This window comes from Salmo salar, chromosome ssa24 (genome assembly GCF_905237065.1).
Source record: "Salmo salar chromosome ssa24, Ssal_v3.1, whole genome shotgun sequence".
Lineage (NCBI taxonomy): Eukaryota > Metazoa > Chordata > Actinopteri > Salmoniformes > Salmonidae > Salmo > Salmo salar.
Window position 1 is genome coordinate 33,558,775 of NC_059465.1, and position 24,301 is coordinate 33,583,075.

Genomic DNA, 24,301 nt, shown 5'->3' on the forward strand with positions numbered 1-24,301 from the left:
ATTTAATGAAGCTGCCTGTTGAGGACTTGTGAGGCGTCTGTTTCTCAAACTTGACACTCTAATGTACTTGTCCTCTTGCTCAGTTGTGCCCTGGGGCCTCCTACTCCTCTTTCCATTCTGGTTAGTGCCAGTTTGCGCTGTTCTGTGAAGGGAGTAGTACGCAGCGTTGTACGAGATCTTCAGTTTCTTGGGAATTTCTCGCATGGAATAGCTTTCATTTCTCAGAACAAGAATAGACTGATGAGTTTCAGAAGAAAGATCTTTGTTTCTGGACATTTTGAGCCTGTAATCGAACCCATAAATGCTGATGCTCCAGATACTCAACTAGTCTAAAGAAGGCCAGATTTATAGCTTATTTAATCAGCACAACACTTTCAGCTGTGCTAACGTAATTGCAAAATGGGTTTCTAATGATCAATTAGCTTTTTTAAATTAATATATTCCCTTTCCGCAGTTCAGACAAACCAACGGCATTATTCACAGATCTATACCGTCAATGGGCTCATTGATCAATGTGAATTATGTGTATGTTCCCCAAATCCAACCATACATTTGATTCAACTGTTAATTGGCTTGTCGTATGTGGTTATGATGACATGTCACAGTTACAAGCTCAAAGTATTTTCAGAAGTCATTAGCTAGATTCAATAAGTAAAGACTGAAGTGTCATGTGTGACTACAACAGTGGTCTGCTGTTTCACTGAACATCCTTATTACAACCTGATGCAATGAAAATCGTCATATACCAAAACATTTCAAGAGAAGTGTAAATGATGATGAAAGAAGCAAAAAACTAAAGGACTGTGAGATAATGATGAGACCTGATATACTGTTCTGTACTCTGCAGAATTACTATAACCTCTGGGCCTTGACTTTTGCATATTGGAAAATGTTATTTTATGTTGAATCCAGAGAGTTGCTAAGACCCGGCCACCTGGCTCATACAGCCCTCTATCTGTCTCTGACAGTCTCTCTCTCCACATCGCGCTGCAGTTTCTATACAGGAAATGAACAATGAACATGCACGTAGATTTGATTTGAACTGCCACATTGGTCATATAAACAGAAAAACGTCAGTGAACCCCAACTCTGGGTTTATAAGTTAAACTTGGATTAGCTAACACAAAGTGCCATTGGAACACAGGAGTGGTGGTTGCTGATAATGGGCCTCTGTACACCTATGTAGATATTCCATTAAAAATCTGCCGTTTCCAGCTACAATAGACATCTACAACATTAACAATGTCTACACTGTATTTCTGATCAATTTGATGTTATTTTAATGGACAAAAAATGAGCTTTCTTTCAAAAACAAGGAAATTTCAAAGTGACCCCAAACTTTTGAACGGTAGTGTATGTGCCGTAAACCCAAGATAACTTAATTTACTTCTCAAAATCTTTTTATGTTTCTTTTACGGACTATCGGTTTCAAACACTTTTGTTCTCTCCCCTGTGTTTTTTTCATCATTATCAGGATTCAAGGAGGTCTTATGTGTCAAGTACTATAAACACACTCTTAAAATGGTCTTATTTCTATGTGCAGCAAGGTCCGGTAATGGATCTGTACACCAGAACGTGAAAGGCTAGATTCACTGTGGTAGCTTAAGTGGAGACTTCAACAAGAGTTAATGTAGGGCAAACCGTATGATGCAATTTTTCCATCAACCCAATGTCAGCAAGGAAATGATTGCACAGGACGACCAATGAACTGTCTATATCCCCATACTCTGCCTTAAGTCATTTGAGAAGTTTTGCACAACAGCTGACTTTTTGACCTGGTGCATATACAGATATAGGATCTTAGTTTGATCACCCTGATTCAGGAAATGTTAAACTTGTAGTGTATTTGAGCTTTAAAAAAGCTTCAGAAGTTTGTAATTTCCACTTTGAAATTTCAGATTTGATTTTCACTTACAAACATTTTTATCAACCCATAGAAAAATAGCCATTAATTATTATCCACATAGTAATTCACATTTCCTGTTGCTGCAGGATTATTTTCCTGCTGTAGCAAACTGGCTCAAAATTAAGTTCCTACATCTGCATAGGATATGTATAATTTGATATCCATCAAGGCTTTAAAGAAAACAAACTTAGGTGACACACTTCTAAATCTCTCCTACAGCATAGCCCAGAATATAAAGCCTGTATTTTCCCACGAGGAAACCCTCACCTTTATTTATTTATCTTGTATACTAGTCCCCATTTTACCTCCCTCATGGGAAGAAAAAAAGACATGCGAAAAGCAGGTTGTTTAGTCTTACAGAACAGATCAAAGAACTATCTACTAAATGACAAACAGCCTCTTCCCTCCCTTTACCCAGTGGAAGTGTTGTTTGACATGTGTCTGAAATAAATACAACATTGCACACCATATTTTATAGGGGACTTTTACGCAATATGACCAGATGTTTAATTTAAGCTGTAAACCTCTCACTTTCTTTAAATAAGTCTGTCAGTAAAACTAGAGCGAAAAAAATCCTGTGCCTTTAAAGATCATTAAGGCAATATAGCTTGTTCTCCACACAAATATTTTCAGAGGGAAGGTTAACTTATGTTTCCTTTTATTTTATTTATTGAGGACATAATATGGACTGTTTAGCTTGACATTTACACATCAGTCCATTAGCTTACACCATTTGAGGTGAGTCATGCTCTGTCACGAGATCTAGTGATGATGTTAAATACAGATGGAGGTTTCAGGTTTGTAAATTACATCGTTGCTTTGTTACGCTCTAGTCATAAAGTGGAACATTTCTTTCAAGGTTTACCACACTACCACACTCCATCCCACCAAAATTAAACACATTTAGTCAGATTGTTTTCTCCAAATGCTTAATGCTGATCTATAACTCATGGAGTTGTCACTGACCATGTTACCTGACCAGTAAAAGGATTTACCAAACTGAGTTTACTGGTCAGGTGATGTGGCCAGGAAAAGGTTTTACCAAACTGAGTTTACTGGTCAGGTGATGTGGTCAGGAAAAGGTTTTACCAAACTGAGTTTACTGGTCAGGTGATGTGGTCAGGGAAAGGTTTTACCAAACTGAGTTTACTGTTCAGGTGATGTGGTCAGGAAAAGGTTTTACCAAACTGAGTTTACTGTTCAGGTGATGTGGTCAGGAAAAGGTTTTACCAAACTGAGTTTACTGTTCAGGTGATGTGGTCAGGAAAAGGTTTTACCAAACTGAGTTTCCTGGTCAGGTGATGTGGTCAGGAAAAGGTTTTACCAAACTGAGTTTCCTGGTCAGGTGATGTGGTCAGGAAAAGGTTTTACCAAACTGAGTTTACTGGTCAGGTGATGTGGTCAGGGAAAGGTTTTACCAAACTGAGTTTACTGGTCAGGTGATGTGGTCAGGGAAAGGTTTTACCAAACTGAGTTTACTGGTCAGGTGATGTGGTCAGGGAAAGGTTTTACCAAACTGAGTTTACTGGTCAGGTGATGTGGTCAGGAAAAGATTTTACCAAACTGAGTTTACTGGTCAGGTGATGTGGTCAGGAAAAGGGTTTTACCAGGCTGAGTTTCCTGGTCAGGTGATGTGGTCAGGAAAAGGGTTTTACCAGGCTGAGTTTACTGGTCAGGTGATGTGGTCAGGAAAAGGTTTTATCAAACTGAGTTTACTGGTCAGGTGATGTGGTCAGGAAAAGGTTTTACCAAACTGAGTTTACTGGTCAGGTGATGTGGTCAGGAAAAGGGTTTTACCAGGCTGAGTTTACTGGTCTGGTGATGTGGTCAGGAAAAGGGTTTTACCAGGCTGAGTTTACTGGTCAGGTGATGTGGTCAGGAAAAGGTTTTACCAAACTGAGTTTACTGGTCAGGTGATGTGGTCAGGAAAAGGTTTTACCAAACTGAGTTTACTGGTCAGGTGATGTGGTCAGGAAAAGGGTTTTACCAGGCTGAGTTTCCTGGTCAGGTGATGTGGTAAGGAAAAGGGTTTACCAGGCTGAATTTACTGCCTACTAGGCACAGATGTCAATTCAATGTCTATTCCACGTTGGTTCAACTTAATTTCATTGAAATCACGTGGAAACAGTGTTGATTCAACCAATGGGTGGGTGGTCAGGTGACTTGGTAAAGAAAAATGGTTTACCAGACTGAGTTTACTGGTGAGGTGATCTGGTTAACAAGACTGGGTTTCCTGGTCAGGTGATGTGGTCAGGAAAAACTCATGGCCTTACTTATGGGCAATAGCAGTAGGACATTAAATGTTGCCATGATTCATGACATCCTCCATTCATGATTCACAGGAAGGGACAAGTTAATGATCTGGGGCTTGTGGAGAGTTGAGTCTCTCTATCGTGTTGATTTGAGGGTGCTAATGTTGAGGTGGAGGCCTACTCTGTTGAGCAGTGGTCTGATATGGCTCTTCATTGGCGGTGTCTTCCCATCCTCCCCCGTGTTGTGTGCGTCAAGCCCATGGGACAGTAACAAGGTCCATATGTAGCCTCTTCCTCCGGCCTCCCCCCCAAACCTGAGGGGGGTAGTGTTAACAGGATGACAGCCTATTGATTTACTCACAGAAAGAGAAGGGGGAATGAAAGAGTGAGAGTGAGAGAGAGAGAGAGAGAGAGAGAGAAAGAAAGAAAGAAAGAAAGAAAGAAAGAAAGAAAGAAAGAAAGAAAGAAAGAAAGAAAGAAAGAAAGAAAGAAAGAAAGAAAGAAAGAAAGAAAGAAAGAAAGAAAGAAAGAAAGAAAGAAAGAGTAATAGCTCAAATAATTTGAAGTAGAATCCCCAAAACATACGGTCAAGAATCAAGACTAGTTTCTGGGTTGGAAGGTGCCTGTAACTACCACCAGAAACTACTAGATGTGTGTTTAATGTGACTTAAACTGCTAGTAATTTTAGCTTGCTTATTTTTTTATGACTATGTTTTTATGACTGACACTTTTTATGACTAACATTTTCTTACCAGAAGCATTTGAAGAAGTCATCCTTTTCAGGAGGAGAAATCTACAATTAGACCGTGGGATAGTTTTGGAGGGGTGGTGGATCTGAACTTTTCTCCACAATCATGACCTAACTGCTCCATGCTATGTGGGTAGGGTGGGGTTTAATAAAGGCAAATCAACCAGAAAAAAATCTCCCCTGGCCTTACCCAGATACTTAACCTAATTTCTCACAGTAATAAAGTGATCCATCCATCATTAATTGACAGGACAGTATTGCTAATGCAGTACAGGACTTTGGGTTTGTCATGCTCTCTGACTCACTTCAAAGAACCGTCAGATACACACCCTTAGTCCCAGTCCCCCCAAACTCGATCTGGTCCAATCTGAAATTGGGAATTCCTTGTTCAGAGATTTGTCATAAAGGAGTCTAAAACGACAATCAGATAAGGTCACATTAAGTACTCCCATAAGTAATGTTGTGTCTCACCATAATCGTTCCCTTAAAAGGTGACCAAAACAGTCATTGATAAGGATACGTTGAGGTTTCTTGCTGTTACAAAGCAGGCCTGTCCGTAAATGAGCAATTTGTGGGGTTTCTTTTGTAAGTCATTCAACATAACATTTCTAGACCTGTGATGTTTCACCTTGGCAAAACAAGGACAAAACAGGGACAAAACAAGTAGCTTTCTCATAGACTGTATGTAGTATGGCTATTGTTTAATAACTACGGTTTTACTTTCTAGGGGAATGGAAGTGGCCCCTTTGAATGAGTCTTCAGTCTTCCCACAACTAACACTCTATCAAAGACAGGAGACACTGTTGTCTGAAACCATACCAGCCACAGATATGCATTAGAATAGTTGATCATTGGTGATGTGTTTTTGGGGTGTCCACATCAGAATCTTCAGGCATCTGGATTGTGTTCCTGCTGGGATCTTCCTGAATTTGAAAGAGCTGCAACTTTATCAAGAAAGGATAGAGTTAAGTATTAAAACAAAAAGATGTCAGCCACCCTTTAGACACACTGAGCCTCAGCTTGTTTACAGCGGATGTCAAATTAACATGCTAACAAATAACATTGGCAAATAATAAATATTTTACACCTGTCAAAATGGCAAACAGCAGAATGATGCGTTTGTTGTCTTTTCTCAGCTACAGCTCAATGGGACCAAATTACAGGCAACATGTAAACAATTTAAGAGATTTCATTACAACTAACAATCAAGATTTATTCATGTAATAAAACCAGAGGAATATTTAGGAGAGGAAATAAATGAAAGATATGTCACATCTTGGGTGTATCCATTGTACCAGACAATAGATATATTGTGTTTCAAATCTAAATCAACAAAGTTTCTCATGCCTACTTAAGAAAATATAAATGATTGGCACATGTTGGAGGATCTGTGATGAAATCCCTCAAGATTGATTATTTATTTGTTAACGACCGTCTGTTATGGTAAAACTATTCCATTCATAATAAACAAAATCTTATGTATGGATCAGACAAATAAAACAGCCATATCCTTGAACAATTCCCCACTGTCTGGTACTGGGAAAGGCTTTGATATGGGGTTGGTTACATGGGAATATGTGGGGGAGTCTGGGACGTTTGTGTGTAACAACAAGCATGCTGATGAAGGCTACAGTATAAACTGAAATTACAATATACTGCATAATGTCCACTGTTCTCCAAGAGTGACTGGATATCTTTCACATATTTAGTTTGTTCCTTTAGTCAAGAACCATAATTAGAATCCAAGGTAGCATCAGAATACCTTTTCCTCTGGTGTAACACTGTAGAGGACCTCAGCGGTAGATGAGACCAAACCACATGGAACAACTTCTGGAGGAGTGATCTTGTTTCAGTTTCATTTGGGACTGATTCACTGTAAAAACAAAAACAGCATTTCTCAAGTTCATGATCAGTGGAGTTATTTTGTTTTATTGTCAAATGAACACAGGAAACTCACTCCTTCCTGTTCTTCACTCCTTGTTCTTGGATAACTTCTCTATAGATATCATCACCATTTTCTATTTGCAGGTATACTGTGGTGCATGATAAGCTGGCTGCATGGATAGCTGTGTAGAAGGATTTTGTTTGTCGGAATTTGGGGTTTATTTTGTTTTAGAGAAGTATTGAAAATATGTTACATACAATGTCACTTGATTCCACGTGAATCATTTAAGTGCCTATACATAGTTGTTGTTATCAGTCTCACGCAGAGAGAATGGATCATGGTGTATCAAACCTCATACTACACCTCGTAGCATATTGCATCTCTACAGTACATTAACATTTTAGTCATTTAGCAGGCGCTCTTATACAGAGAGACTTACAGTTAGTGCATTCATCTTAGAATAGCTATGTGTGACAACCACATATCACAGTCGGAGTAAGCGGCCAGTTTCATGCTTCATATAGATAATCCTCATCCACAAAGAAATCCATCACCACACTTACTACTGGATAGTTTCTACATAGTTTCTATAGTGTTAAACACACACACACCCTCATCCTATGCAGACTACTACACACATGCTGCACGCACGCACACACACACACACACACACACACAGGTGTTCAATACAGTTAGTGTCACTTCAAGACAAGGTGGTGTTTGGTTGCTCCAGCTCCAAAAGACCACAACTTCCCTTCCCTTGTCCAGAAAGGAAGTGTAGAATAATGCAAAGATAATCTTTGCCCACTTTCCCCCTAGATCCTCTCTCTGTGTATTATTCCAGCCTCCTCTCTTTACCACATTGTCAGATACTCTGGTATCAGAGAAGAAGGCTCACCATTCTCCAACAGGGAGAATAAAAGTGGGAGGGTTGAGTCCAAGATGGCAAAGGGCCAGCTGAACTGGAGGCAAGGCACCACACCCTAATAAGGTAATATCACAATGAACCAGTTGAATGTAGACACAAATATAACACTTTTTTGTATTACAACTTTTCTGAAATATTGTATTAGAATATGCAAGTTAGGCTATATCTAATTAAAGCTGGAATAATAATGGTGAAACAGCCACATCCATTTGCAATATTACAACAACAAAGAAGTTACTGCAAACAACGAACACTGTCTTGTCCACCAGCACCTCATTGCACGCACGATAGAAGAACAGAATATGTACTGCAAAAAATGTTTTACCATGCTGCACAACGCTCCCTTAGCTTGGCAACGAAAACAATAACAAAGTTGGTGGGGTGGCCAGTGGCGCTGTTTCCCCCTACCACGGATTCCATTTTTAAATATGCACAATTTGCATAAACAACAAATCCATTTTTTAGGACACTGGATGAAGCCAGACTAAATACTTTGGTTTCATTTTGTTTAGACACTCCAAGACTGGAATTGTATAGAGTAGATTGTGGATAAATTATTTTTTCCAAAGAAATGTTTCCGAAGAATACAAATTTGACCACACATCAACAATTCAAGTCTGGAAAATATTTCTATTAATAACCAGACAAAATTTTGTGACTGCAGATGCTTCTGAAACGATTTTTTTTTTGTTGGTGTGTGAGAAGAGTCTGACTTTCGGAAAATGACAGTAAAGACAAGTACAATGAATTTAGCCTACCAATCGCCAAATGCCTGTCTTAAACATCTCTACAAAGTAAGTTACTACATATAGTCCAGTTTGTAACATTCTCTATGAAGTGGGCTTTTAAAATATGTGAGCTATGAAATTATGGATTTATGTAAATGTTTTAATGAATTACATTCTGATGATGGTAGTATGATAACTAAAAGGAAATATACATTTACATCAAGTTCTAGACATTTTTATGTTAACTTTTTGAAAGTACTAATAGTCAAGGACAAAAATACCCCAAAATCTCAAAATTGATAAGTAGATGAAAAAATGTAATTTCAGCCTGTGGTGCCTCTCCTTAACATGGTCAATGGCATGTTAATGAACTGTAATCTTCCAGTGATTTCCTTTTCATTAGGCTATGTTTACTTATGGAGTCAAAGAGGAGTTTAGGACCGCCTACTGAGATTGGGTCCAGGAAGAGTCTACACTGAACACCAAAGGAAACTAGGAGCCTCTCTCTTTCATCTGCCCCAGACACGGTCTTTCCTTTATTTTACTTTGGTTTTATTCCATAGCACATTACTGTAATCTATAATGTACTGTATGCAACAATTTCAATGCATCGAATTCCATTCCATTTTCTGAACAAAGGCAGACCCTAAATGTTTCAGTTCGGCTACCTCTGAAACAGAAACAGAAATGAATAATCACCACAGTACAAAATGGAGAGGCAGAATATCAGCGGGCTAATACGGATAGATTGCTCAGGGAATTAGGATTAGTCACTGGTTGGACGTGGCGATATCCAGAACCAGATACTGGGACAGTGGGCTGGGCCAGTCTGGGATCTTGGCCAAAGCCAGTCTGACCCAGTACATCAGCTCTGGTCCTAGCAGAATGACCATAATGACAAACACATGGCCTGGTCACAAACAGAGCTGAAGACCAAGATACACAATATATTTTGTGTGTGTGTGTGTGTGTGTGTGTGCGTGCGTGTACACGTGCGTGTACGTGCATGTGCGTGTGTGTGCGCGTGTGTAACTGGAGGTGTTGTGTGTACTTCTGAAACATATCAGTAGTTCAAAAAAGTTATGTAGTTCTGGAAACTCATGCTGCAACTTTTATTTTTACATCTTGAGATTTCAGTCTAGAGGTTTGAGAGAAGAGTACTATTCATGCACACAGTAGACAGTCTGGACTGGTATGAAATCCACCACTGTCTACAAATGAAAATACTTTAAATAGATCTTTACAGGACAGATTCTAACCCATATACTGTTATTCTCTGTCAATAATCCTACATTTCTTCACCAGCTATTGTGCATTGACATCATTTTGACCAAAGTTTTCTCACGAAAGCCAATGCTTTAGCACCATCCAGTGGTTATATTGGGAAACTCAGTCTGTTCCCGTCTCCATATCAGTGCAGCTGTGGACACTGGTATATGTGAATGTATATCACATCATTTCTTCATCTCTCCATTTAGATGTATGTAGAGAATTCAGGTTATGGATGTGTGTGTGTGTGTGTGTGTGTGTGTGTGTGTGTGTGTGTGTGTGTGTGTGTGTGTGTGTGTGTGTGTGTTATTGAAGAGAGAATGTGTATCTATTTCACTTGCTTTGGCAATGTAAACATATGTTTCCCATGCCAATAAAGCCCTTTTAATTTAATTGAAGGTGTGTATGTTATAGAAGAGAGGGTGTTGCTGATCATAGCTAACAGAACTGCCCAAAGCCATAAAAAAGATTTTCCAATTCATAACTAAACAGAACAGTCTATTGTACTGTAATAGTTATGCATTAGATTCACTGAAATTCCTCCTGGGGAAATTACATCAGTTCTCTCAGACCACCACAAGGGGGTGGTATGGTCATTGTTTCCCAAAATGGAAAAGGCCACTAGGTGAAAGTCATTCAAGGTCACAATTGGCCCTCCGTTTCATCATCTGAGTACAAGGAACATTAGTGGAATGTAGCCAAAAGTCTCAAATGGGCTAAATTACAATGGGCTTTGCAGCAATGTATGATTAGTATGGATAAAACAAAGACGATATGGTGATGTAGGCATAAACTGATGTTATTGCTAATGACCATATATACAGCTATGAAAATGTATCCATGAAATAACAAATGGTGTTCTTTGACTTTTTGATTTTAGTAATAATAAAGACAAATGCTTATGTTTAACCTTTGTGAACTGGTTGGGACAGGCTTTTATTTACTGTCAATGGTCATATCATCTTATGTCATGTGTTATGTCATGTTTATGACAGTCCTATGATTCTGTTATGACATACAATTCAAATGAAATGTTATGATTTCTGTTAGGACAAAAAACATGACATTTCAAAGGCACATTGCACTAACATAGGACAAATCCGGTTCATGCAACTGAGAAAATGTATCCAGACATTGCAAAGGGACTAAGAACATGTATGTATCAGGCCACCACTAAGGTACCAATCACACATTCTAACTGTTAATTCCACAGAAAGATATTGATTATTATTGTCTTTACTCATAAAATGTGAGCTTGATGGAGTGCTCTGTTCCATTAGAGAAGAATAGTGAGAGGGCAATGCTCTCTATCGGCGGCTGTAGTGGTTGTGCTACTACCACACATGCACTGCCCTGATCCTGTCTATGAGATTGTGTAAAAAATAAGTATTTGAGTTGTCCACACCACAGGCACACACACTACACCAGGGGCGGACTGGGACCAAATATTGGCCCTGGCATTTCTAACACACCGGACCATTTTTTCCTTTGAGGCCCCCATTATTAGCCAGATAATTATCATTTTGCACAAAAAAACAAAAAAAACAAGTTAGACATGCTCACTAGGCTAAAAATTTACCAGCCCATCTGGCATTTGCCCAAAGTGCCAGATGGCCAGTCCATCCCTGCACTACACACACACACACACACACACACACACACACACACAGTGTCTCACCCCCTATTGGTCAGCGTCTCTCCACCCCACTGCTGGAGTCTCTGAGGGGTCTGCTGCAGCACTGTGCTCCAGGGGCCTGGAAACACTGGAGGGAGGCTTTTTTGCTTACTTCTATTTTTGGTCCGGATATCTCTAAGCACAGGATCACAGTTCCCCCCCCCATTTCCTACACACTGGTTACTAGTATAGTTCTACCCCAATAATCCTTTCTGGGCAGATAAGGAAACACATTCTACCAGTGTAGAGAGGACTAGGCAATATGGTACCACAGAAACAAAGACTACTAGAATGTGAGCAAGGGTAGGCTAAGAACCAGCCATAAATCCTGTTCTTCCTGCATGGCCCAGAGGCAGTGACCAAGTGTTCACTCAACCATAGAGTCAGGCAGGCCATGGTTGTTGCTCCCTTCCCCCATCCTCCATAATAGGAGTTTGGCAGCAGCCTCCTCCCAAGTGTGCAAGGCATAGACCAGACCAGAGTGGTTTCATCTGAACCCAGAGACCTTAGTTAGACATCTTGTTAACCATGCTTCTCAGTACTACATTCACACTAGGACTTAAAAAGACTTTAAAGTAAGATATCCTGAGGAAAGTCGACACCTTTAGCCTATTTGCATATTTCAGTTGTTGTATACTGCATTAAGTCTAGCGGCACACTAACTACAGTGGTAAAACACTACAGAAACTGAACAATTCACCAAGGCTGCATGGCATATAATATAACGTTAACCCAAAGTAATGTATTCACAGCCAATGCTGAAACCAGTGCATACCGGTAATACTGTACTTAGGTGTGGCCAGAGGAACATTCTTGTTCAATTGAATACTGGAAATAATTCATCTTGTATGAGGATGGTGTGTTAAATGATGAATGATGGGTACCTGTCAGCTCAGGTACATGAAAGTAGGCTAAACCATACATCAGCTAATAGTTAAGAGTGCCAGGTAAAACATCACTTGACATTACACAAATACTCCCCTCTGAGTGAAGAATAGGGACTGCCCACATTCCTACAATATAAGAGGGATGGACTAAATTCCCAAAATAGCCTATGGGACTGCAGTTTCGTGTAGTAACCCGTTAGAGGAAACATGTTTATGAATGAATGAGCTCATCATTAGGCTGAGAGAACTATTGTAATAGTATATAACTGTATGAGATATATCTAGTAGGCTACATAGAGGGGTATGTGGTGTAGAACCATATGCTGCTTCATCATCAGACATTTAGGGTACCTAAATAATATCATGGAGAACAATAATTTTAGTGCGCATTACTGCGTGCGTAATAACAGCCTACAAATACGCAATGTTGTCACTCAGTGAGTGTTCTGTAAATTGATTGTTAATTCATGTAGGCTACAAATTCAACATTCTTCATTCATTATACAATAAAAAAAACAGTTTATTTAGAAATAGGAAATCTGTATAGGCATAAACTATATCATGCACTCTTTTCCTTTCTCCGTGTCCCCGGAGGTGGGTATCCTGCTATTGATAGTGGCGAATGCCAGCGGGCATTACAACAGCAAGCGGCCATCTGCCAGCCTAGCGAACTAGCAACCCCACCAGCTGCAGTCGCAAAACGCCCTACAAAGCAGGACATGCATGCAGCTTCTGACGTCTGCGGCCACACTGCGCTACAAAGCGTAGAAAACCGAAGAGCGGAAACAATGAGATTCAAGCTTATAGAAACCACATGGTTTAAAGACCAGCAAGTTTTACGAAGACGTCTCTAAGTGCATTTTGGCTCATATTGAATTGAAGGTTAGATTTGAGGATTATTTCCCCACGAAAAAAATAAATACAAGACTCATGCAGGGACAGTTCTATACCCCGACATGGCGGCAAGAAAAAAGAGAGAGCTTTTTACTATTTTGGAAACTAACGCGGACACAGAAACTACCACGGTCTCCGACAGTGAAGATTCTCCGCTTAATCTTTCAGTCGATGTAAAGTGGTTTGAAATTCCTTTCAGAAAGCCAGACTCGGACGAGGAGGAAGACGAAGTACAGGAGGACGGCGAGGAGGGGGAGAATGGATTCAAAAGCACAGCAGCAACGGAGGAGACTGCAGACGCAGTCAGTTACATCGCGGAAGGAGGCTGCAATATTATTTTGGTCACTGGCAATGGAATCAAGCACGAGGAGGAGGAGTACGCGAAGGAGTGCTATTATTCTACCTCCAATAACTGCTCTGACACCACGTCAAACGACTCGGATATTGATTTCTCCGATTTGGAGGAGGAGGAGCACACGAGTTTTTTCAGCTTTGATGATGACTTGGATGAAGACTGCACTTCTCCCGACTTCTGGGGCGAACCTGATCAGGTAATTTCAATAGAGCCATTCTCCGCTGTCAGTGGCCCACAGCATTCGCTGGGGGACGATGCTGACACTCGTGACTATTTCCGGTTACTCTTTCCAGATTCTCTTTTTGAACACATGGTAGAACAAACAAACAGTTACGCCCTCTATCGGCAAAGGAGGAGTGGAAAGTCCGACCCCCACTGGCATCCCACTGACCTGAGAGAGATGAAAGCTTACATAGGACTGAACATTCTTATGGGCATCAACCAGCTTCCTGATGCTGACATGTACTGGGCCAGTGACATTTTCATAGGCAATGCAGGCTTTAAAAAGACTATGACAGCTAGGCGCTTTGAGAAACTCACCCAGAACCTACATCTATGCGACCGTGAGTCAGAGCCTGTGCGTGGTGAGCGAGGGTATGATGGCCTCTACAAAATACGTGCTCTGCTGGACGTCGTTGAGAACACCATGTGGGACTCGTACACGCCCAACCGCTGCCTGACCATCGACCAGGGTGCCGTGGCCGTGAAAGGTAGTTTCTCCCCGACCCAGTGCATGCCCTCCAAGCCCCTAAAGAAAGGACTCAAAGTGTGGATGCTGTGTGATTCCCGTTCAGGCTACTGCCACCGTGCCAGGATCTATGTGGGCAAGGCCAGCGAGGAGGCGGCGGTGGCTGCCCTGGGCTACAGAGTGGTGACGTCCCTGGTGAGGGGTCTGGAGGGGAAGCACCACCACCTCTTCATGGACAGCTTCTTCACCTCTGTGCCCCTCATGCAGAGGCTCCTCCGGAACGGCCTCTATGCCTGCGGCCCCACCCAGCCCAGTCGCCGTGGTTACCCTGAGGTCCTCCGCCCATGCAACGTCGGCAAGCTGTCGCCGGGCGAGTTTTACCAGTGCCAGCGCGGCAACATTGTCGCCACGGTAACCCGGGACACCAAGGTGGTCAGCTGTCTGTCTTCCAACTCGGCGCCGGGGATTGTGGGAATCAGCCCGGGCAGGCAGCAGCAGCGTGAGTGGGAGGTGGATAGTGATGGCGGAGGAAGAGTGTCTTTTGGGGTTCCACACCCCCTCCCCCTGCTACTGTACCAGGAGAACATGAGAGGGGTAGACCTGTGTGACCAGCTGAGGGAGTGTTACCAGGTGGGGCGCCCTTGCAAGAAGTGGTGGCGCTACTTCCTGTGGTTCTACGTCAACCTCTGCATCGTCAACGCCTACGTCATCCTACGAGAGAGCCGCGGGGGCGCCCCTCCGGCTGGCTGCAACGGGAAACAGTTCACCCAGCGTCACTTCCGCGTTCGCCTGGCACAGCAGCTCATCGGGGACTACCAGGGGGCGAGGGGTATGGAGCGGGCAGCACGTAAACGCCACGCAGACTCACCCATTGAGTACGGGCACCGACTGGACCGCATGTCTGAGCGCTCCCGACGCTGCAGGAACTGCACAAACAAGGGTCTGCGACATGAGAGCGTGTTTGGCTGCAAGATATGTAACGTTCACCTGTGCAGGGGAGGGTGCTTCTCAGAGTTCCATAAATAAGTCTGGATAGTGGTTTGTGTCTTTGTGTCAACAAACTAACTTCTGTCAAAAAACAATGTTTTTTATATGCTAAGATTTGTAAATCCAAAGGTTACCATGACAGGTGCACATTATAGTTACACTTTATTACATGTAGAAGTAGACTAGTCACAAACTTGTAGGATAGAATAAGTATTATCGCACGAATGACTAGAGAAAATAAACTGTAATAGTTCATTTATATTAGTATAGAATGTCTTTGGCTCATTGCCTTTCGTAACACTGACAAAAAATGCCTTGTGTCACTTTTTATATCATGAAAATAATATGTTTTTATATGAAATTGAGACAAAAAAACAGTGAAGACATTTTCTGCACTTACATCAACAAAATGTTTACTGTGGGAAGTTTATCTCTGCTTTTCCAAAAGAAATTTGTCCTGAAGATGTTCCTTTTATTGTTGTACACGGTTCTTTCCTCGTGACTAAAACCTCTTGTTGGTAAATAAAAAGAAAGAAATGGACTTAAAGGCTTAAAGGACAATCAGTAGTTGAAACAATAACAAAGCATTTTCTCTGCCCCTATTTTGGTAAAAAGCTGAGGAATGGGCTCTACCTCTCTCCAATTCATAGACAGAGGACTGACCATCGATGATATAACAATTATAGTTTTAACCATGTTTTGATGGTATATAGAGTTTGTTTACATTTACTTTGTTTTCAAACATTACTGTAAAATAAGCTTTTAGTTGAACTAACCTCATGAGGCATTTATATTCTTTATACATTTTTAAGTAAAAAAAAAATGTAATTCAAATTAACAGTCAAATATTAAGCCTCACATAATTACTGCAAGAATACATTTGACCATTTCCCGCTGGGGCTACCCATACGTAAAATGTATGCATGCATGACTGTAAGTTGCTTCGGATAAAAGCTTCTGCTTAATAGCATATTATAAATCTGCTCGCAGGTTAAAGGCATTACAGCTTTTAAAGACAATTTCCGATTGAGCTGACATGCAAGATGCAGTGAACGCGTGAACATTGCCTTTAAAAGATGCAATAACCCGCAATTTTGATTGAATATATTTTTTTAACTTAAATTAGTTAGGCCTACAGTATATACTCTGTATTTACATCAAATGGATTTTTACTTGTGATTCCCCCAACCCAACCCAACACACACACACACACACACACACACACACACACACACACACACACACACACACACACACACACACACACACCCACAAACACATGAAAAGTGGTTTACAGACCTTCAAGGGGACACAGCTTGGAGCAATTATGGGGCAGAAAAAGCCTCTGTCTATTTCCCAGCCAGCGGACACACTGTTGCCATTTCACAGGCTCCCCCACCACACGACTACAGAACAACACAACCATCTGGGAACAGAGTAGCCTACCCTGGGTCCCGAGTCAGCCAAAACCTATGTGCCGTGCTTGTCAGTGAGACGGGTTTGAGTGGGGAGGAAGGGTAACGTACAGACAGTATCTGTTGCAGAGGTTTGTTAAAGCACATGCAGAATCAGTCAAATATTAATCCTCAGATAATTACTGCAATAATTCGTTTGACCATTTTTAGGAAGTCGAGGTTATAATGTCAGACTATTGTTTATTTATTTTTGCTAAAGCCATAAACCACGGTTCTCAAACATTTTGGGGCCGGGGACCCCAAATTCATCAGGGACCACCTCATAATCAAAACACAACTCAAGTGAGATAAAAAAAAAAAATAGCATACAAGCCAGGCAAACCAAGTCTCGGGCCCTGGGAAGGAACATTTGAAAGGCCTGCCTCTTGAGAACCATGGAGAGAAAAAATATATATTTTCAAGCTAATTTCCTGCAATTCTACAGATTTTGTCATGTGGGAGAGAGATGTTTTGTTGTTGACGCTTTAAAGCTAATATCATGCAATTCTATTACATCTATTACACCCTCTAAACTTATTCCACGGATCCCAAAATGCATTTTAATCTGTTGTTTTTAGAAATATTAGAATTTTTTTATTATACTTTTTTAATTTAATTTGAGCTCTGACCCCACTTTGAGAACCCCTGCCATAAACTACATCTCTTTGGAATAGCTTTGGCTAAAGCTACAGGACAGTCGGTTGATGTCTGTGTGCAGGGCCGGATCTAGCCTTTTGGGATACCCTAAACCAGATTTGGTTGGGTGGGCAAAACATTTTGTGGCCCCCCTCTTGACAGCGGAGATAAAACATTTTTTACTTCTAAAGTTAATTTGCTGCAATTCTACAAATTTTGCCCTGGGACAGAGAGGAACATTTTCAGTTTTACTGTACATTTCCTGCAGTTCTACACATTTTGCCATGGCTTGCGCCCCACATGAAAAAATACTATAGTGTATACCATGGTAGGAATACTATGGTATTCACTGTAATGTTTTTGCAGACTTTACTTCAGTATTCACTGTAGTATACTTAAGCAATAAGGCCCGAAGGGGTGTGGTATGGACAATATACCGCGGTTAAGGGCTGTTCTTTTGCGTCGTGCCTGGATACAGCCCTATGCCGTGGTATATTGGCCATATACCACAACCCCCCCAAGGTGCCTTATTGCTATTATAAACTGGTTACCAACATAATTAGAGCTGTAAAATAAATGTTTTGTCATACCTATGGTATACAGTCTGATATACCATGGCTGTCAGCTAATCAGCATTCAGGGCTCGAACCACCTAGTTTATAACGTAGTGTACTGTAATATACTGTAGTATTTACTGTAGTAAATATAAATACTGTAGTAAAAAAAGTGTAGCATATACTACAGTAAGTACTGTAGTGCTTTTGTGGACTGTAATATACTGTAGTATTTACTGTAATGTTTTGCTGACTGTAGTACGTTATACTGTAGTAAGTACTGTAGTGTTTTTATGGAATGGTGTATACTGTAGTATTTACAGATTGCACAAATTGGGATATGAGGGAGGGGAATAGGCAGGATATATGCAAATTAAATACTGTAGTATTGACTATAGTTAAGAAGGTAGTGTTTTTGCGGACTATAGTATTTACTACAGTGTTTTTTGTGTGTTTAATACTGGGGTGTGTACTATAGGATTCTACAGTATACTACAAAATTCTATACTAAAGACTACGACATGATCGAGGAATACTACGATGTGTAGGATAGTATTCTACAGTATACTACAGTTTACTACAGAATTCTATAGTAAGTACTGTAGTGGGTAGAGATCAACTTTTGCAGTTTTAAAGCAAATTTCCTGAATTTGTACACATTTTGCCATGACTTATGCCATGTTAAAATTATATCTGAGTGAGAGTGGCTTACAAAATCAATGGGGGCCCCCTGGAAGTCAGGGCCCCTTGGGCACGTACCCGTCAGTCATTTGGCCATGATTACTACAAGTTTAGATAGCTGGCTAGGCTAACTTACCAATCAGTTTTTTTGTGAATGACAATTAAGTGACTGTCATTGACTGACATAACAAAAGGAAAACTGCTTATGCACAATCACATTTTGTAACTGCACACTCAACAGTAGCCTAAATTGAGACCCCCCTTTTTGTGTTGAGTCCGGGGGACCTAAGCTACCGCTTATGTCGCTTATGCCTGGAGCCAGCCCTTGCCCTTACAAAAAAAGATTGCAGTTTTGAAACTGCAGTAACTGCAGTCGACTGGAATTTGGAATGGAGTAATTACAGAATAACTGCAGTGTACTGCATAATTACTGCAGTAAAAAAAAACATTATTTTGGACTCAGTAACTGACTGCAGTTATAAGGGTGTCTGTGTGTAATCAGGGATGGAGCCTGTTTTCATAGTTCAGAACACCCTTGTGTGTCCTCCTGGGGTTTTGGTTTCTTGCTCTTCCTCCCCCTCCCTCTCTCTCTTTCCCTCTCTCTCTGTTTCTCTCTCTCTGTCTCTCACTCTCTCTGGTGTACCGTCTCTTGCTCTCCAGGCACTGCTGGGCCGACACACACACTGCTTTGCTGTGCTGTGCAATCTTTCTCCCACTCTTTCACTCAGCTCTGCTGTTCTCTCTGTCTCTCTCAGCTCTGCCATGCTATTCCCCCCCCCGCCCTCTGCTGCTCCCCAGCTGGAAGAGGGTTAGTCAACTGGACGCCCCTCCCGCTGATACATGGGAGCCCCGCGGGGAGTCGCCATGGCAACACCGACCAGCGAAGACAGGGAGTCGCCAGCAGGCCCTTACGGTTGTCATGGGTACTCTCTCTGGCTACGGGGGCGGCAGGCGCTGGAGGCCACACCTCCTCAACCCCTTTCCAAAACCAGGCAAGGCTGAGGCATACACTGTAGGTCTACACACTGTAAATGGCTGACTGTCTGTTTCTGATGTAGCCAGCTCCTTCCAAAACCAGGCAAGGCACACTTTAGGCCTACTTCACTCAGTAAATACATGTATAGCACAGCTGTCCGTCTTTTTCTGCTGTAACCTTTCGAGAGATGATAGTGAGAGGCAGGGTTGGGTAGATTACTTTCTAAATGTAACCTGTTAGCCTACTAGTTACCTGTCCAAAATTGTAATCAGTAACATAACTTTTGGTTTACCCAAACTCAGCAACGTAATCTGATTACTTTCAGTTAAGTTTGGATTTCTTACCCCTTAACCTTTTACTTCAGTGGGCTAAATCGGGATTTCTTGGTAGTCTTAAACAAATCTACTTTGGAACAAAAGTATGCACCTCACACACGGGGTTATGGGCACGTACCATGTCAGATGTATAACCTTTTGAGTTTACATTCCAATATTACACTTTATATAGACCCCTTTCTGTGCCGCATGAGGGCGATGCCCGCAAGTTGGTGTCAGAACAAGGGGGCGTTCTCATAGAATGCAAGCAATAAAATCCTCTATTTGCATGTTGCTTATGAGTGCATTTCACACTACTTTTGGATTATATAATTGGATTTTAAGGCTCGTATGAATGTCCTGCTTAATATAATGTTTGTATCATTTAAGTATAATCAACTGGATTACACTTAAAAAACACTTCAACCAGTAAAATGGCTCTTAGACTAGCTTTTGCTACAGACTATATCAATGAGCGTTAGCATTCTAGCTAACATTTTGCAAATATCACAACCAAATATAATCTTAACGACTGTTCAAGCAAGAATCAAAACATTGTAAGCGTATGAGAACAAAAAAAGTTAATCTAGGCTATGTTGAATGGCGCAGATGGTGATGGGTTTCTTACTGCCGCCCAGAGTCACGCGCATCTGTGCATGACGTCAATATGTAGTGTGCTGGAAAAGGGTCTATACATCACAGAAGACTGAAATATAACAACTCCATTTGACAAAGAAACATCAGATTTCTGCCATTTTAAAAATAATAATGTTTATTAATTATGAAAATATGAAAAATATGAATAACATTCTACCCATGAGGCCACTAGAAGGTGATTTGGTCATTTGACTGCAGGAACGGGCTACGAGGCATTAGACGAAGACGAAAAGGGTCCATCAAACGCATTTGATGTGTCATCAAAGTGGTCTCTGGCTTATGGATAGACTCCCTCAGGTGGAACACACTTAGACCTGCGCCTTTTTTCAATGCTGAATTGAATGTCCTTTAGAAAACAGAAAGGTGTCATCATTTTTTCACAAACATCCTTTCTGAATTTAAAAGTAATCCAACAAATAATATTTTTTTTAAAAGTATATCTAATCTGATTACAATATTTTTGCTAGTAACGTAACTGATTACAGGTACAGTTTTCTTGTAGTCAGTTACTCCCCAAACCTGGTGAGATGAGAGGCTAAATCACCAAACATTTTAGGTGGTGCTGCTTCATCTAAACAAATACACAAAATCATTTTGGGTAGAGTGTCCGTATATTTTCTTGGCTTTGTTTTTCCATGCATGTCATGAGGAACAGCACAAGCCCTCTTTCAGGATAACATTCCCACCTGGACCATAATGTACCTTATAATATCTCACTTTCATACATCTAATTAGGTTGTGATATGGTGATCTATTGATCCCTGTCTCCCAAATTCTATCCTATTCAGCTATACGGGCCAGTCCTTTCTCCTTTATCCTATTCTGATATACTGGCTAGTCCTTTCTCCTTTATCCTATTCTGCTATAGAGGCTAGTCCTTTCTCATTTATCCTATTCTGCTATACGGGCCAGTCCTTTCTCCTTTATCCTATTCTGATATACTGGCTAGTCCTTTCTCCTTTATCCTATTCTGCTATAGAGGCTAGTCCTTTCTCCTTTATCCTATTCTGCTATACGGGCTAGTCCTTTCTCCTTTATCCTATTCTGCTATACGGGTTAGTCCTTTCTCCTTTATCGTATTCTGCTATACGGGTTAGTCCTTTCTCCTTTCTCCTATTCTGATATACGGGCTAGTCCTTTCTCCTTTATCCTATTCTGCTATACGGGTTAGTCCTTTCTCCTTTATCCTATTCTGCTATACGGGTTAGTCCTTTCTCCTTTATTCTATTCTGATATACGGGCTAGTCCTTTCTCCTTTATCCTATTCTGCTATACGGGCTAGTCCTTTCTCCTTTATCTTATTCTGCTACACGGGCTAGTCCTTTCTCCTTTATCCTATTCTGCTATACGGGCTAGTCCTTTCTTCTTTATCCTATTCTGATATACGGGCTAGTCCTTTCTCCTTTATACCGATTCTGCTATACGGGCTAGTCCTTTCTCCTTTATCCTATTCTGCTATACAGGCTAGTCCTTTTTCCTTTATCCTATTCTGCTATACGGGCTAGTCCTTTCTCTTCTTTATCCTATTCTGCTATACGGGCTAGTCCTTTCTCCTTTATCCTATTCTGCTACATGGGCTAGTCCTTTCTCCTTTATACCTATTCTGCTATACGGGCTAGTCCTTTCTCCTATTCTGCTATACAGGCCAGTCCTTTTTCTTTTATTTCTCCTTCATCCTATTCTGCTATACAGGCTCGTCCTTTTTCCTTTATCCTATTCTGCTATATGGGCTAGTCCTTTCTCCTTTATCCTATTCTGCTATACGGGCTAGTCCTTTCTCCTTTATCCTATTCTGCTATACGGGCTAGTCCTTTCTCCTTTCTCCTATTCTGCTATATGGGCTAGTCCTTTCTTCTTTATCCTATTCTGATATACGGGCTAGTCCTTTCTCCTATTCTGCTATACAGGCTAGTCCTTTCTCCTTTCTCCTATTCTGCTATACGGGCTAGTCCTTTCTCCTTTATCCCTATTCTGCTAAATGGGCTAGTCCTTTATCCTTTATCCTATTCTGCTATACAGGCTAGTCCTTTCTCCTTTATCCTATTCTGCTATATGGGCTAGTCCTTTCTCCTATATCCTATTCTGCTATATGGGCTAGTCCTTTCTCCTTTCTCCTATTCTGATATACGGGCTAGTCCTTTCTCCTTTATCCTATTCTGATATACGGGCTAGTCCTTTCTCCTTTATCCTATTCTGATATACGGGCTAGTCCTTTCTCCTTTCTCCTATTTTGCTATACAGGCTAGTCCTTTCTCCTTTGTCCTATTCTGATATACGGGCTAGTCCTTTCTCCTTTCTCCTATTTTGCTATACAGGCTAGTCCTTTCTCCTTTATCCTATTCTGCTATACGGGCTAGTCCTTTCTTCTTTATCCTATTCTGATATACGGGCTAGTCCTTTCTCCTTTATACCTATTCTGCTATACGGGCTAGTCCTTTCTCCTTTATCCTATTCTGCTATACAGGCTAGTCCTTTTTCCTTTATCCTATTCTGCTATACGGGCTAGTCCTTTCTCTCCTTTATCCTATTCTGCTATACGGGCTAGTCCTTTCTCCTTTATACCTATTCTGCTATACGGGCTAGTCCTTTCTCCTATTCTGCTATACAGGCCAGTCCTTTTTCTTTTATTTCTCCTTCATCCTATTCTGCTATACAGGCTCGTCCTTTTTCCTTTATCCTATTCTGCTATATGGGCTAGTCCTTTATCCTTTATCCTATTCTGCTATACAGGCTCGTCCTTTTTCCTTTATCCTATTCTGCTATATGGGCTAGTCCTTTCTCCTTTATCCTATTCTGCTATACGGGCTAGTCCTTTCTCCTTTATCCTATTCTGCTATACGGGCTAGTCCTTTCTCCTTTATCCTATTCTGCTATATGGGCTAGTCCTTTCTTCTTTATCCTATTCTGATATACGGGCTAGTCCTTTCTCCTATTCTGCTATACAGGCTAGTCCTTTCTCCTTTCTCCTATTCTGCTATACGGGCTAGTCCTTTCTCCTTTATCCCTATTCTGCTAAATGGGCTAGTCCTTTATCCTTTATCCTATTCTGCTATACAGGCTAGTCCTTTCTCCTTTATCCTATTCTGCTATATGGGCTAGTCCTTTCTCCTTTATCCTATTCTGCTATACGGGCTAGTCCTTTCTCCTTTATCCTATTCTGCTATACGGGCTAGTCCTTTCTCCTTTATCCTATTCTGCTATATGGGCTAGTCCTTTCTTCTTTATCCTATTCTGATATACGGGCTAGTCCTTTCTCCTATTCTGCTATACAGGCTAGTCCTTTCTCCTTTCTCCTATTCTGCTATACGGGCTAGTCCTTTCTCCTTTATCCCTATTCTGCTAAATGGGCTAGTCCTTTATCCTTTATCCTATTCTGCTATACAGGCTAGACCTTTCTCCTTTATCCTATTCTGCTATATGGGCTAGTCCTTTCTCCTTTCTCCTATTCTGCTATATGGGCTAGTCCTTTCTCCTTTCTCCTATTCTGATATACGGGCCAGTCCTTTCTCCTTTCTCCTATTTTGCTATACAGGCTAGTCCTTTCTCCTTTATCCTATTCTGCTATACGGCTAGTCCTTTCTCCTTTATCCTATTCTGATATACGGGCTAGTCCTTTCTCCTTTATCCTATTCTGCTACATGGGCTAGTCCTTTCTCCTTTATACCTATTCTGCTATACGGGCTAGTCCTTTCTCCTATTCTGCTATACAGGCCAGTCCTTTTTCTTTTATTTCTCCTTCTTCCTATTCTGCTATACAGGCTCGTCCTTTTTCCTTTATCCTATTCTGCTATACGGGCTAGTCCTTTCTCCTTTATCCTATTCTGCTA

At 41.1% G+C, this 24,301-nt stretch overlaps 1 long non-coding RNA gene across 1 annotated transcript; it reads right to left on the reverse strand.

Moving 5' to 3' along the window:
- Positions 1–2,547: 2,547 nt before the first annotated feature.
- On the reverse strand, positions 2,548–11,548 carry LOC106585760 (uncharacterized). The gene is made up of 3 exons (XR_001324019.2): positions 11,395–11,548; positions 6,669–6,779; positions 2,548–5,850 (listed from the first exon to the last, which is right to left on the reverse strand). It is a non-coding gene; the product is annotated as an uncharacterized lncRNA (long non-coding RNA).
- Positions 11,549–24,301: the final 12,753 nt, after the last annotated feature.